At 36.5% G+C, this 13,979-nt stretch overlaps 1 protein-coding gene across 1 annotated transcript in view; it reads left to right on the forward strand.

Annotated features, from left to right (window-relative positions):
* Nucleotides 1-13,979, forward strand: part of RUNDC3B (RUN domain containing 3B) — a 49,162-nt gene that overhangs the window by 33,321 nt on the left and 1,862 nt on the right. The window lies entirely within an intron of this gene.

Consider the following 13,979-nt stretch of genomic DNA (forward strand, 5'->3'; position numbering starts at 1 on the left):
AAGCACTTCAAGATCTGGTTCAGGATTGTTTGCTGTGTAATTTAATCTATTATAAATAAACATTCAATACTTTCTTTTTAATGATGCTCTTCTATTCTAATGGATGCAGTTCTTAAGGTAGCAAGGTCTATGAATTCAAACTTTTGTTGAGTAAGGTTTTGTTGAAGTTTCCTAAATGGTATTTCATAGGCATACAAAGCAAAATATTTTATGTATCTTGTCAGTGGAACTGACACTGTCTGAGTCTATATCTATTTCTGCCTTCCCCCACCAAAAATATAAATGTAGGGTATGGAATAGAGTTCTGACTTTGTTGACAGTTTAGGCTGTTGCTGTTGCTGACTTGGAAACCAGTTCACCCAGTATCAACAGATCAACAAGGCCTTCAGGTTAAAAATTAGATATCTTACAGAGAAACTTTTCTGTATGTACATTTACTAAGGGGGGTTGCTGCAAAGCATTAAATAAATATGAGGATAGGAGGTCAGAAAAATTGGGAAGGAATTTTTCTTTAACAGTTGCTATGCTTCATGTTCTACAGTTTTCAGTGTTCTTAACTTTGTCTCATACACTTGAATATTCAAGCTACAATGAAAAACATGGTTTCAATTTAGTTAAAAGCCATTTTACAGATCTCATGAATACCAATATCTGGAAAATGGTGAAGTTGAAAATCTATCATTAGTTATTCACAAAAGAATAACTTTTTTTGTGTCTCTCAGCTTAATTGAATTTCTTAGCAATAAGCCCACCCATCTGGGGATTGGACCTCTTACTTTGCTGGCAGGTGTCTGATGGCAAATCAAGTTGGAAAAGTGAATCTTCAGTAGACAACCTGATTATCAGTTCAGCACATTTAAGCTAAGGCACAGCTCATCAGGAAGAAGGTTCAGACTGGACATTGGGAAACATCTCTTTACCCAGAGGGAGGTCAAACACTGGAACAGGCATCCTGGAGAGGTGGTCAATGCCCCCAGCCCATCAGTGTTCAGGAGGCATTTCAATTGTGTCAGTTGTAATAATGATGAGCCACTCAGGGCCTCCATTTCTTTCTTCCAATGTCATCACTGTGATGTGTTTTTTTCCTAGGACTTGCAGTTGAACACTACAGAATAGTGTGTTTGGCTCCACTCTTCTCTAAGAATAGTGTATTTTTACAGTGAGGCTGAGACACTTCTAAAGGCCTTAAAGTACATAAAATTAACAGTGCTTAAGTGCTGAAAAATAACAGCTCAAAGGAGGACAGCTAGGAGAAGCCTGATGTCCATGGCACCCCTAGATGAAGAAAATAGTTTGAATTCTGTAACATTCAAATTACAGAACTGTAATCTGATGGGAGAGTGATCCCAGATCATCAAGGAATTGCATCCTGGAATATTCAAAATGTACAGAGGCAGACATTCCTTCCTACTCTGTGTTTCTGCAAAGAAATGATGAATGTCTCTTGAAGCACAGGATCAGTAAAAGAATTCTAAGCACCCCCACAATGTAGGTATAGTTATTTATAAGTTACATAAATAGGCTCTTGTGCTAATATATTATTTGCATTCTTAAACATACAGAAATAGAAATTGAAGAGTGTAAGATGAAGATGAAATAAACACTACATTTAAAAAAAAATATTAGCAGTACAAAAAGGTTTTTTTTCCTGTACCCCAAAGGATTATCTTCTGCATCTCAATTTGAGACCACTGCCTTACAGGAATAGTTAGCTCAGTCAAAGATGTGATTGGGCAAAATCTGGAACCATTGGCCCACAGTATCCTTGAATTAAAACTCTTTAGCTCAGCTTAAACAGGTTTTTTTTCCCCCCTTAAGGTAATTCTTAGTCTTTCTTTTGACTAACACACTACCTGTGTTATGACAAACTCTGCTTTTGTTTCTTTAAAGTTCAGATTCTGCATCTGATATTGATATTTATATATGTTAAATATTGATGTGTGGTTACAATTGATTCCATCAATTTCCTGACTGGCTCATTTCCTCCATATTTACTCACTGATGTTATAAAAATCGATCTCAGTAATGTTATAAAAGTTGATCATTACATAAAGCATATTTTTAAATGAAGTAGAAGGAAAAAGGAAAGCATTGTATGCAAAGCAGAAAAACTCCCAAGATGCTTTAAAAGTTTTGTCTTCTGCTTTGATTTTTCCTAAAATGAAAACAGTGATTTGTGTAATGTTTACAACCACAGGTTTCCTCCTAAATAATTTCTTCCCATATGCAGGTTGGTGTGCCTGTAAGATGGTACAGCCCTTTTGTCCCAGCTGGTGTAATTTTTTTATCAATTTATCACATTTATGTGAAATTTATTTTGTAAATTAAATGACTGTGCTATGTTTTATACCAATCCGTTTTATCTCCCTCTGCTGTTTCTTCCTCGATCCTCATCTTGATACGGTGTTTTGAAGAGGGAAGAAAAGTTGGGGGGGGGGGGAAGTCAGTGTTCCATGTTTGAAATTCTGTTACTGGTTAAGGCACAGATAAGCATCAAATTAAATTGTAGGGACACTCGTATTTTACATTGAATTAAGCTTGACTGTGTAACTAAGATTTTTTTTTTTTGTACTGTCAAATCTTAAAGATAGGTTTAATTTGTCTGGCTATCCTTCAGAATTAGCCTTCTCAAGGTCCAAACTGTGCTTTTACTCCATTTCTAATGTCTTAATATGGCTTAACATGTTGTTATATTGATAAGTTAATATTTTAATATCCAGCAATACTGCATTTTCTATCTGAATAATGCAGATGTCTTTGTAAAGACAGGAAATGACAGTGTACCTGCAACCCTGAGAGGCTGGGTTTTTTCAGTGATACTGTTCAGTTGCAGTCAATGTGCTGTGTATGCCTTCACAGCTGAGGTGTGCACAGCCTGTCACACTTCCCTCTTTTCCAGACATTGGCTGCTGAAGTACTCTGTCCACACTTTTTTCTATGTTAGCTCTGCATGGAGCTCAGGATAATGCTCCTTGCCTTTCAGAAAGGTCTCTCAGCTCGTTCTCCAGCTGCACCTGGACATAGCATGCTAGTTCTGAGCAGCATGCAGAGTAAATTCAGATTTAACTCCAGGCAAAATTAGCTTCTCTGTTTCAAACACACCATGTCCTACCAGGTCTATTATGGACTATGTAAAGGAAGATACACTGTATTCTCTGTAGCAAAGGTGATTTCTTTTCAATGAATGGTCATACCCCATTTGGTTAAAAATCTTGCTTATGAAAGTAGTATCTCTGCTTGTCCTCACTTTGTCAAGATGCTATTTGTAAATGCTCTGGAGTCTGCAGTGTGCTGCCATAGTACTGTGCCTGTGAGCAGGCAGGGCAGGGTTGGAGAGGAAGGCACAAAGCTGAAGAGGATGTAGGCTTAGCTGTGCTGTCAGGGACAAAGCAGAGGAAAGCTTCTCCAAGGGAACGGAAGCAGGAGGGTCTGAGCAAACGCTTTGAAACTTAGCTTGTGTTTGTGTCCCCTTGTGAGTAAAACTTTAATGTGGGTTGTCTGGCTTTGTAATCCTAGCTCAAAACCTAAATCATCTGGAGAAATAGTAAGCTGGATCAAATTTTTTTTAGCCCTCTTGCCTTCCTTTCAGGTAGTTCTCTTTTAAGACTTTTTCTTTTTTCATAGAAACTGAATTCCTCTACTGCTTAAGTACAGTAAATCCAATTTGTTGCAGCTGCTTTATTTCCTCACTGAAAGGAAGTTGAAGATTAAATTTTAATCTTTGATCCTGGCAAGTTTCTTTCCTAGAATGTGAAAACTGAGAATGCTAATCCTTTCCTTTTAAAGCTTTAATGGATCCTGCTATCAAACCCTAATTCACATTAGCCATGCTTTTATTTGTAATGCTTCCTGTCTGTCCTTTGCTTCTCCCTCAAGTTTGAGCAGCAGTTTGAAATCCTTAGTATTGCAGTCTGGTTGATTTTCAGGTCCTTCTTTTTTCAACTTGTCTGTGTGTGGGTTTTTGGGTTGTGGGTTTTTTTTTTTTTTTATAGCATAGAAAAATATTGCATATTCTGAGAGATGTTTTACCTTTTGTTTAGGCAGTGTTTTGAATTTTGTTTTTGTGTAATTTTTTCTTTTCAACTTTGCTGCAATATCATAATCCCATTCTGTTTTATAAGGGTGTGAGTTGACAGCAAGAAGGGAAGTTCTGTTTTTAGTGAGGTGGAAACCAAAGAAGACTGAGTGTTTCCTTTTTTGCAAATATAACTAGGAAAAGTTCAGCTGGGCGTAGGACATAGACAGAGAGACTCCTGCAGTTCAGAGAGGAACATACAGGGCAAGGTACAAAACTATGCACAATTAAACAATTGGCAATCAAGCCTCCAACATGATTATTCTATTCTTAGAATCCACGTGGGTTTATTGCAGAAGTGGAAGCCAAAAGTTTCTGGGTTGATAACAGCCTGAAGGAAAGGGCTTACTGTACAAGATGCAATAGATAGGGAGGCATTTATTTTTAAACCCTCATATTTTAATATCTTATTCCAGACTGTTAAAAAGGGGGGGTTAAAAGGTTTACTTTAAAATAAACCTTAACATTGTAAAAAAAGTTTAAAGCTTTTGAAGCTACTGGTGTCTTCAAGGTTGTGTTGGAATATTTACAACAAAATGTTTTCTGACTCCAAAATGAAAAATTCTCACTTTTGAAGGGAGTGCCTTCTGCTCCTTTCTCCCCTGCACTCCCCTTGGTGGGTTAGAGCCCATAGGGACTTTTTCTTCCACCACTTTGCATACTTAATGACATTAGCATGGCAGTGTGTCCCCTTCTAGGAGTCTAATGTGTAATACTAAAATCTGATTTTATATAGTGGCATCTTTTCTCTCTTCTCCCATAGATTCACTTCTATGGATAAAGGCATTGCATAGAGGTACCAAGCAAGAAAGCTTTAAATAAGTGACTTGGACATTAGCACCTTATGCATTCCAAATTCCAGAATATTTGTCCAGTGCAGAATTTAAAAATTTGGAACAAGGAAAAATAAGGCCTTTCAAAATAATAAAACTGACAATTATTGAACCTCTGAAGGCCTCAGTACAATGCAGTTGCAAATGATGTACATTCACAGTAGGAAAGCATGTTGTGTGGATTATGAGTTTCTTCCTCTGTTAATATACCTGAACTGTGGTAGAAAAGGAATACTTGTTTTGGCATAGCAGTACAGCTATGGAGGACATCAGTGTCCTCCTCTTCTAATTCTACAAAGAGAATTATCTTGTGTCTGGAATCGCAGGTGAACCTGAGGCTTTGCTTTTTCATAAAAGAGTTTGAATAACTTGATGCTGCAAATGGAGGGATTAGAAAAAAACAGGTAAAAATTATGGTAAGTCAATCATGGTGCACAATCATTAACTGCTGGATTGCAATCACAGAGCCTAAATTTGATCTCTTTGTGCTTTATCTGTTTAGATAATAACCTTGCATTATCATTTGCTTCTGAGAGTCACAGGGTTTTGTTTTCATTTCTTAACCTTCATGCTCATGTACTGTACATTTGCTTCTGTATTCTAGAAGATACTGATGGGAAAAGCAAGTATTTCATATTGCTTATACATAAATGAGAAAAGTTGAGCAGAATTTCATTTTTTTCTAATATATTTAATGCAAGTTACATGAAGTTCAGTACCAATTACTACTTTAAATTACAAGTAGTAAAAAAAGCCTCATTTTTTTAAGGGTAGGAGAACAGTTCCAAGTTAGAATGGGGAGGAGAGGCTAGTTCTGTATTTGCAGACATTACTTTATCATTAATATAGTGAAGGAGTATCTCTGTGATTTGTCAGACAAAAGAAATTGATATTTAAATTACCCTGAACTTTGGATTTATTTTACTAGATTTATTGGTTTAAATAAATCAGGTAGGAATTAAGTTTCATCCAATAAAAAAATATTAGCAAATATTTTTATACTTTCACAACAAAATTACAAGTTTCTCTAAAATACAAATAGTTTGTTCAAAAGAAAGGTGAGCTACAGGTCAGTGTGCATACACATGATTGCAAAAATATTGGAGGTTTTTAAATTATGGATGTCATTTGTAAATTTAGGTTACAACTTGTTTTTCCAGTTTTAACTTTATACCTTATGTTTCTTCACTATTTTGGTAAAATAAAGCACAGTCCAAATGAGTTCTGGAAAGGCTTTAAATACATAAAGTGAAATGCTTGAAGTTACAACCAAGAAAATACAATCAGTGTGCTCCCTGATTCCTGAGCAAGAAGCTTCTATGAGCTGCTGTCCTGTTTTGGCTGGCAGGTGGTTGAGATATAGACAGGTGTTTTTTCTGTTGGTCACATTTCTGTTCTTACACTTTACATTGTAATTTTTCATTGTGTTGTTATCGAAATTATCACTCCAATTACATTGGCGAAGATTTTTATTTGCCACCATTCACCGCTTCCCATGTCTCCATTTCTAGTGTTATTCTCCAATTGTGGGTTTTTGTTTGGGCTGTTTTTTTTTTTTTTTTTTTGCCTTTGGATCAGACTTTTGCCCTCTTCTTTTTTTATTCTGCAGTTTCCAAGATTTTGAAGCTCTGCCTTACCGTTTGCCTAGTTTGGCAGCTCTATTAATTCACATTCAGCTGCCAAGAAGGACTTGCATTACTCAAGGCTGCTGCTAATACTTTAATTTTTTGTTTGTAATTAAAATAATGGCCTTCTGAAAAAGCTCATATATGCTAATTTTGGCAAATACTTGCCTATGTATGTAGAAGATTAATGTTCCAATTACCCTGTTGGATATCTCTCCTGAAACTCTTGCTGCCTTAATATGATAGTGGAATTTTAAAGAAAAAGTGGTCATTCAGTCCACCCAAAGTAACTTAACTATTTTGTGGTTGTTTCTCCTGTTTTTACTGAATTCAAATGAATCAAGTTAAAGTGATAAAAAAACTTATTGAGAATACCAGTTTTCCTGATCTGTTAAGAAGAAAGATCTTGATTTTTTTTTTTTCCACACCCTTGGAGAATTTATTTTTTTTTAAAGGAATTGATCTATGAACAGATGTGTTATATTTACATCACTGACATAAGGGAAAAAGAATCCTTAAATGATAAACTGAGTTTGAGAGGATATTTACAATAGGCAAATTAGACAATCTGTCCAAAAAAAGCTTGTTTGCTAAGAATCTTCCATTTCCCAGCAGAGATAATCTGATAGTTGAAGATGTGACTTCAAATCTGCTCTTTACCTTTTCAGTAGTTTGCTGATCAAGTTCAGTATTCTTCTTTTCTGTCAGGACCTACCAAAAGGGAAAACTGGTTGTGTTGTGCCTGTTATCTTCCTCCAGAGAATCAGGCCTGGTTATTTGTCCATGGACATGAAGAGTATCAGGCACATGCTGCAGTGCTATTTTAGTGAGCATATGCAAAGTTAACATATTATGGTATGTTTTGATCCATTCTGGATGTCTGTGCTCAGAAACAAAGTCTCTGCTGCAGTTAGACCAGAAATCAGTGCAGCTGCTGTTTTCTGCTGACAGTATAAACTTCCTCAAGTTATCCAAAGGTCAAAAAATCGAAGGCTGTATAAAATTGATAACTAATTTCATTAGGGTACAGCTCAAGATCTCTCTAAGAGACAATAAAGGAGGATTAAAAAATGCTGAAGAAGCTCAAGGGTATCTGTTCTGTGGCACAAATAGTGGCACACACAAAGATCTGTTGGTCAGTCAGAATAAGAAAATGTGTTGCCAGTAGGACATTCCTGCTTTTTTTTTTTTTTTTTTTTTTTCACTGCAGCAACTACTTTTAGAAAGTGTGCTGGCATCTAACTGCTCTGACGTGTAGTTTGGGGAGCAGTGTGACAGTGTACAGGGCACAAATCTGAGAGAGATGGTATATTGCAGCATCAAAATCTACTGGTAAGTAATTTGTTTTGATACCTGCTGATCTAATTTCTCAAAGTCCAATGATATACCAGTCCAGACAGCTCACTGCGAGCTGCAGTACTGACAGCTTGGGAGTTCCCTTTTTATTTGGAGTTGCTTTTCCAGATTTTAGTTATATCATGTATGCTCTCAATTTGAGTTTGCATTCCCATATTTCCTGTCCTAAATAAAGGTTTTTAAAGCTTGTTCTTCTGCGAATGTTTTTATTTTTTTTAAGCTTTTATTTTCACTTTTCACTACTCAGGTAGTTCTTGAACTGGAGCACTCATCTGATGTAATTCCCTTTCATAGGGAATTAGTCTGTTTGGTTTATTTCCTGTCTTCATCTGCTGGTAGGAGGGCAAATTGCCAACTGGACTGGCATTTTCTGGATTTGGAGAAATTAAACTTGCAGGTAAGAAATTACTGGTTTTTCATAGGTATAATTGGAAACAGAACTGACTTGTGTTTTATTGAACAAAAAAGCCGATGTAAATGCAACTTTTGGAATAGGCTTCCAATGAGTCTGCATTTGATCCAAGGGAAATTGGAAATCCAGTATAGCTGAAATGAGACCAGAAATTTTATGTGGTTGCACAGGAAAAGCTTTTCTGTATTAGCTTGGGCTAAACATGAGATTAAATTTCACTATTTCCTTCTAAATAAATACTACCTCTGGGGGTAATATAGTTACAGTATAGTAAGCGACCAGCTATAATCTCTTACATAATTTCTGTTGTGCATGCAGGAACCCAACATAAGGTTCACTTTTGTCCTTCTTTCTCGCTATTAAGTCAGGTCACAGTTTCAAGATACAGGACTCAGTCTTAGATGTGTTAATTCAAAGCAGCAATTTTTTAATCTCTTGAGAGGCAGCTGAGCTGCCAAAAGCAGTGCTAGTGCAAACAGAAGTGTTTGTGGGTGTTTTTGGGGAATTAAATTTTTAAAACATAAACATAGAACAAAACAACAACAAAAAAAGCTTAGTAAAAAAAATAAATAGCTATTTTTGATGCTTCATTTACACAGTGGACCCTAACCTGATTGTGCCAAACTGAAAGGCAGCAGGGATGGAAATGGGCAGTAATTTGTCAATTGCATCTTATTTTTTGTGTGTACCTTACAAAAATATATCCTCCATGTGCTTAATACTGTTAAAATAATAAATCATTAACTAAACATCTCAAAATAATAAAAGTTGAGTAAATCTGCAAGTAAATATTCTGGAGAGTACCTCACAAACACAGGGCAAGTGAACAGCAGAGAGGAAGGATGTTTAAGAATTCACTAATCTCACATTTCCTCACTTCTTAAATACACAATTAAAGAACTGGAGGTCAAGAGCATGCAGAGATGTTTCTGGTAATAGCTGTGTAAACCTGATGAATGCTCTGGCTGTGCTTCTGTTATTCTTCAATGAACCCAAGTAAATTTACAGGCCTGGAGGGAGTGTGTGTATCTGCAGGCACTTATTTCCACTCTGGGAGTATGTTACTATTGATTAGTTAATGACTCATCAGTAATCTTTTGTAATAGGCAGGAATTCTTTAGCAGGATGTTTTTACTGAACATGTTTTTTTGTTTTTGTTTGTTTGGGTTTTTTTGTTATTGAAGAGGAGCATAATTTTAATAGTAGTTCTTGTTATAGAGGAAAAAAAATATAAATGTAAGGCAAATATTTGTTAGTTTTTAATTATGTACTTTAGTACTAAGATGTTCTCATCTCTTTTGCTGATTGTTTTGCCAAAGAAATTATTACTTGCAGTAGTATTTTCAATTTGTGTGGAGCTTTTCTTTTTTTTCAGATATTAAAAAATCCCACCACAATTCAAGTGTCATAAATGTTGTCCTGGGGCAGCATGGCAAGACTGTATATATTATACTTATATATATACAATATGGAAAAATCTATGCTGTGAAGTAGTACAAAGGGTCATTTTAAAAGAAATGCCCTGGTTTCAGCTGGGATAGAGTTAATTTTCATCCTGGTAGCTGGTACAGTACTGTTTTTTGGATTCAGTTTGAGATTAATGTTGGTAATAGATTGATATTTTGGTTGTTGTTGAATGTTCTTTCTCTGCCTATTTCTTCACTATTTCTTTATTTTATAATGCTTGCAGAACTTGAAACGCTATCTGAAATTAGCTTGCAAAAGTGTTGTTTGGGGTAAGAACTGCTAAGAGTACAGCTGTTTACTTTCTGCAGATGATAAAACAGCTACTGCTACTTTTTTGCCGACATGATTGTAAAGAGATGGACACAGAGGATACCAGTTAGTTGGATGAGAGAGGTGAAGCTCACAGGCTCTCAGGCAACCAAGAATTTTTTTTATGCCTAGATTAGAGAATGTACCATAAATGGGTTTAACCCCCCTGCTGTCATCATAAATTCTTCCATAATCTTCCTACACTGCACAAAACCTTCTGCACTCTGCAGTCCCACTGTGTTAATCCAGGATACCCTGTTCAGCCATATCTCACACACTGCCTGTCTTTCATTCAAAAAACTGCCATACAATCTCTTACTAAGATCCACTGTGTTCTCCATGTACCAGCTGCCTTCCTGAGATTATTACTTTCAGCCACTGTTTTTATCTTTTCCACACTGAAGAAAAGGAGCTAACAGCTTGGTGTATATGGTTGTTTTCACTCAGGTTTAATTCTATTTCCTTGTTTTTTAACTTCTTCCTTTAGTAAATCCTATTGCCTCTCTTACTTACACTCTTTTCTTTTTGGAGTGTCTTTGCTTTTACTCCTATATTAAATGGCTTGACACATGTCTACAAACCTTATCTTGCATCATCTTTCAATCCTCACAGCTACAAACCAATGGAACCGTATTTTATTGAACTTCATTTAAAAATAGAACTACACTGCAGTCCTGGTGTGAAGGAAAAGTCCTACCTCAAACCCTGCAGCATCTCTACACAGAGCTGGCCTGGTTACAGTGTTTGCATTCTGGGGAACAAGAGCACTACTGTAGAAATTCAGTATACCTTGGATAAAATAAGTTTTTCTCCTTTGAGAGCTCTTAACCTCTAGATAGCATTTCTTTTGTCTGAACAAGAGCTAGTTGCTAGACAGCACTAGTCCTGCACAGCTTTTTCACACTGAAGTTTTGAAATTTGTATTTTCGTTTTTCATTAAAACTTGACCCTATTTTTTTCTTTTTTAACTTTTTCCTGTAGTATATGCTTTTGTATCCATCTGTTTTCATGGTTTTGGATATTTGTGGCAGGATGTTCTTTCCTCATGGTGACTGAGAATGTGAGGATTCTGTATGCTGTGTTAACATGGTGCTTAGGGACATGGTTTAGTGGTGGGCTTATGGTTTGCCTCAATGATCTTGAAAGTCTTTTCCAACCTAAATGGTTCTATGTTTCTGTGCTGACTCTTCAGATAAGTTTGGTTGAACAAAAGCAGTGCCAGTTTTTGCATATCGAGAGAATTGCTGTCTGCAGGCAATGGCTTTATAATGGCTCTCTGCTGCAGTGGAATCTTAGGATACTTGAAAAATGTCTGCAAAAAAGTAAAGTGCTAAATAATCTACAAAGCTGATAAAATAGATGGTAACTGATAGCATCTGGTGTAAATATTTTGTCTTTTATTGTCTACACTACTATTTTTTAAAATATTTGATATTGTTTTGGGACTGATTTTTATAATTTCAGATAGATTTTTACATCTTTTTAAAGATTCAAAATAAAAGTTTGAAGAGGATAATATTTAGTTCTGTGTCCTACTTGATGCCTGGTTTTCTTCCCAAGAATGGTGGAGTAGTTTAAGAAGTGATTAACTGAAACTCTTTAAATGTTATGTTAAAATTTCTGGAGAAGTTTGGTGAGTCTTTGCTTCAGAATTTTTTTGTTCACACAGAAAAGGTGAAATTTCAGGTTGGTTGGGTGTAAAGATTTGTGGAATATAGAAATATAGATGTATTCAATATAGAAACCTATGTCAAATGCAAAACTTCCACTGTTAGGAACTTGTCTGGAGCATGTCTGTGATAGTGTACCAAGGCTGTCCAAATGGAAATTTGCATGTACATGTTACATGTGTGAATTTACATTTAGGCACTGTGGGCATAGTTGATCATATAAACTGTGTCCTGTTATGAAACTTCTGTGAAAACATTCAAGATGTCCTTCTGAATAGGGAGGTGATGTAATGTACCTGGCAACCCCCATAAAAAACTTGCTATCTCACTGTTACAGTTTCCTCAAATCAACAAACCTCTAACAGCCATGTGTAATGCTTGATGTTTCCCAGGGGATTAGGGGTTTTACATATGGATGTGAATACCATGCAAGATACTTGAAATTATTGAGGGTTTTGGGTTAGGAAAGTGGTTATTCCTGTAGACCTCTTAGGAGGCTGAGGATATGGATCCCTAGGTAGAAAAGTTGATTGTTTACTTGTGTGAATGCTGAGGGAATTTAGTCATCTTGAGAGAAGTTGCATGAACTAGTTTTAATCACAGTTGTGATTCAACCCCTTCTTGTGTGGTAAAACTCTGAATCTGTGTCCTCCTGTGAAATTCAGCTGCTAAAAGTTCCTTGCTGAGCTTACTACTGTCTTACCTTGTTTTGTGGGAAATTTTGACTCTTTGGGCACTGTTATTTGCCCTTACAGAGGTTCCTGTCTAAACAGTTCAAATGCCACCAGAATAATAACTGTATTGTAAAAATAGACCTGTTGAAAATGTTATTGGAGAATTCATGTAAATGTCTGTGTGCCATGAATAGTTATTTAATTTGCTTTGCAGTTTGGCATTTTGGATAGCAACATGGCATTTGGCTTTGAACTTCTGAGTACATTTGGTATGGAAATGAGTAAATTAGCTTTTTGCTTCAGGCCAAAGATAGTCAAACTCCTTGTAAAGCAACATTTTACTATTGTCTAGTATTTTGTGGATTGGAGGACTTACAAAATCCAGTTACAAAATGCTGTTACTTTTATTTTTAGTTATTCTACAGCAGTATAAGGGCAGATAAAATGCTGCCTTGTGCTATTGGAAAAAGGCTGGCCTTGTCTTGGAGCCCAAAAAACTATTTACTTTCCTTATTTCAGTATATTCAGACTTCTGGCAGGTGACTTCCAATACTGGCATATTAACTTGTTCAGTTCTGGAATTTTAGAAAACTGGTTTTGCTTTTCTTGGGAATATGAGACAAAACTAATTTGGGCATTTAAGGTATTCAGTTTACCTTTTTATATCAGTTACAGACATAGTTACTAGAAAATGTAAAGTGATAGAATAATTATGTGTTATATTTTTCCTGAAAGCATACAGTGGAATTAACATGTCTGGTTTTTAGTTCATTCCATAAAAGTATTGGAGGGGGGTGGGAGTGCAAGGGTGTTCAAATTGCAAAAAAAAAAAAAAATTGGAGTCAAGGGAAGCATGTCACATTCCCTTAGTGGGCTTGCAAAATAGCTGGCGTGTTAATTAGTTTTTATTTTTTTTTTATTCCTAAATATGTCTCAATGTGTTCCTAAGTTGCTTGCCCTAGGAAAAGCAAACAGTCTAAGATGCTTTGTGAAAATTGCAGACTGTTGGTCACTTGAAGTAGAATATCTGGATGGTCACTAGTGGTGCTCCCCTAGGCTTGGTTTTGGGGTCAGTCCTATTTAATATCTTTATTGATGATCTGGATGATCACCCTCAGTAAATTTGCAGATGACACCAAGTTGGGTGGGAGTGTTGATCTGTTAGAGGGTACGAAGGCTCTGCAGAGAGATCTGGACAGACTTGATCAATGGGCTGAAGACAACTGCATGAGGTTCAAGAAGGTCAAGTGCCAGGTCCTGCTCTTAGGACACCCTCTGCAGTGCTACAGGCTCAGGGAGGGAGATGCTTGAGGGCTGTTTGGCAGAAATCACATCCTGTGAGGAACATCTGGGGGAGATGAGGGTGTTTAGTCTGGTGGAGGCTCAGCAGCTACCTCCTTGCTCTCTAGAGGTTCCTGAAAGGAGTTTGTATGCTCAGGGGGATGGTGGAGTCACCATTCCTGGAGGTGTTTAAGAGGCATCTAGATCTGGCACTGGGTGATGTGGTTTAGGGGTTACAGTGGCAGTGCTGGGTGATGGTCTTGAAGGTCCCTTCCAA

Source organism: Cinclus cinclus, chromosome 1 (assembly GCF_963662255.1).
Source record: "Cinclus cinclus chromosome 1, bCinCin1.1, whole genome shotgun sequence".
NCBI classification, from domain to species: Eukaryota; Metazoa; Chordata; class Aves; order Passeriformes; family Cinclidae; genus Cinclus; species Cinclus cinclus.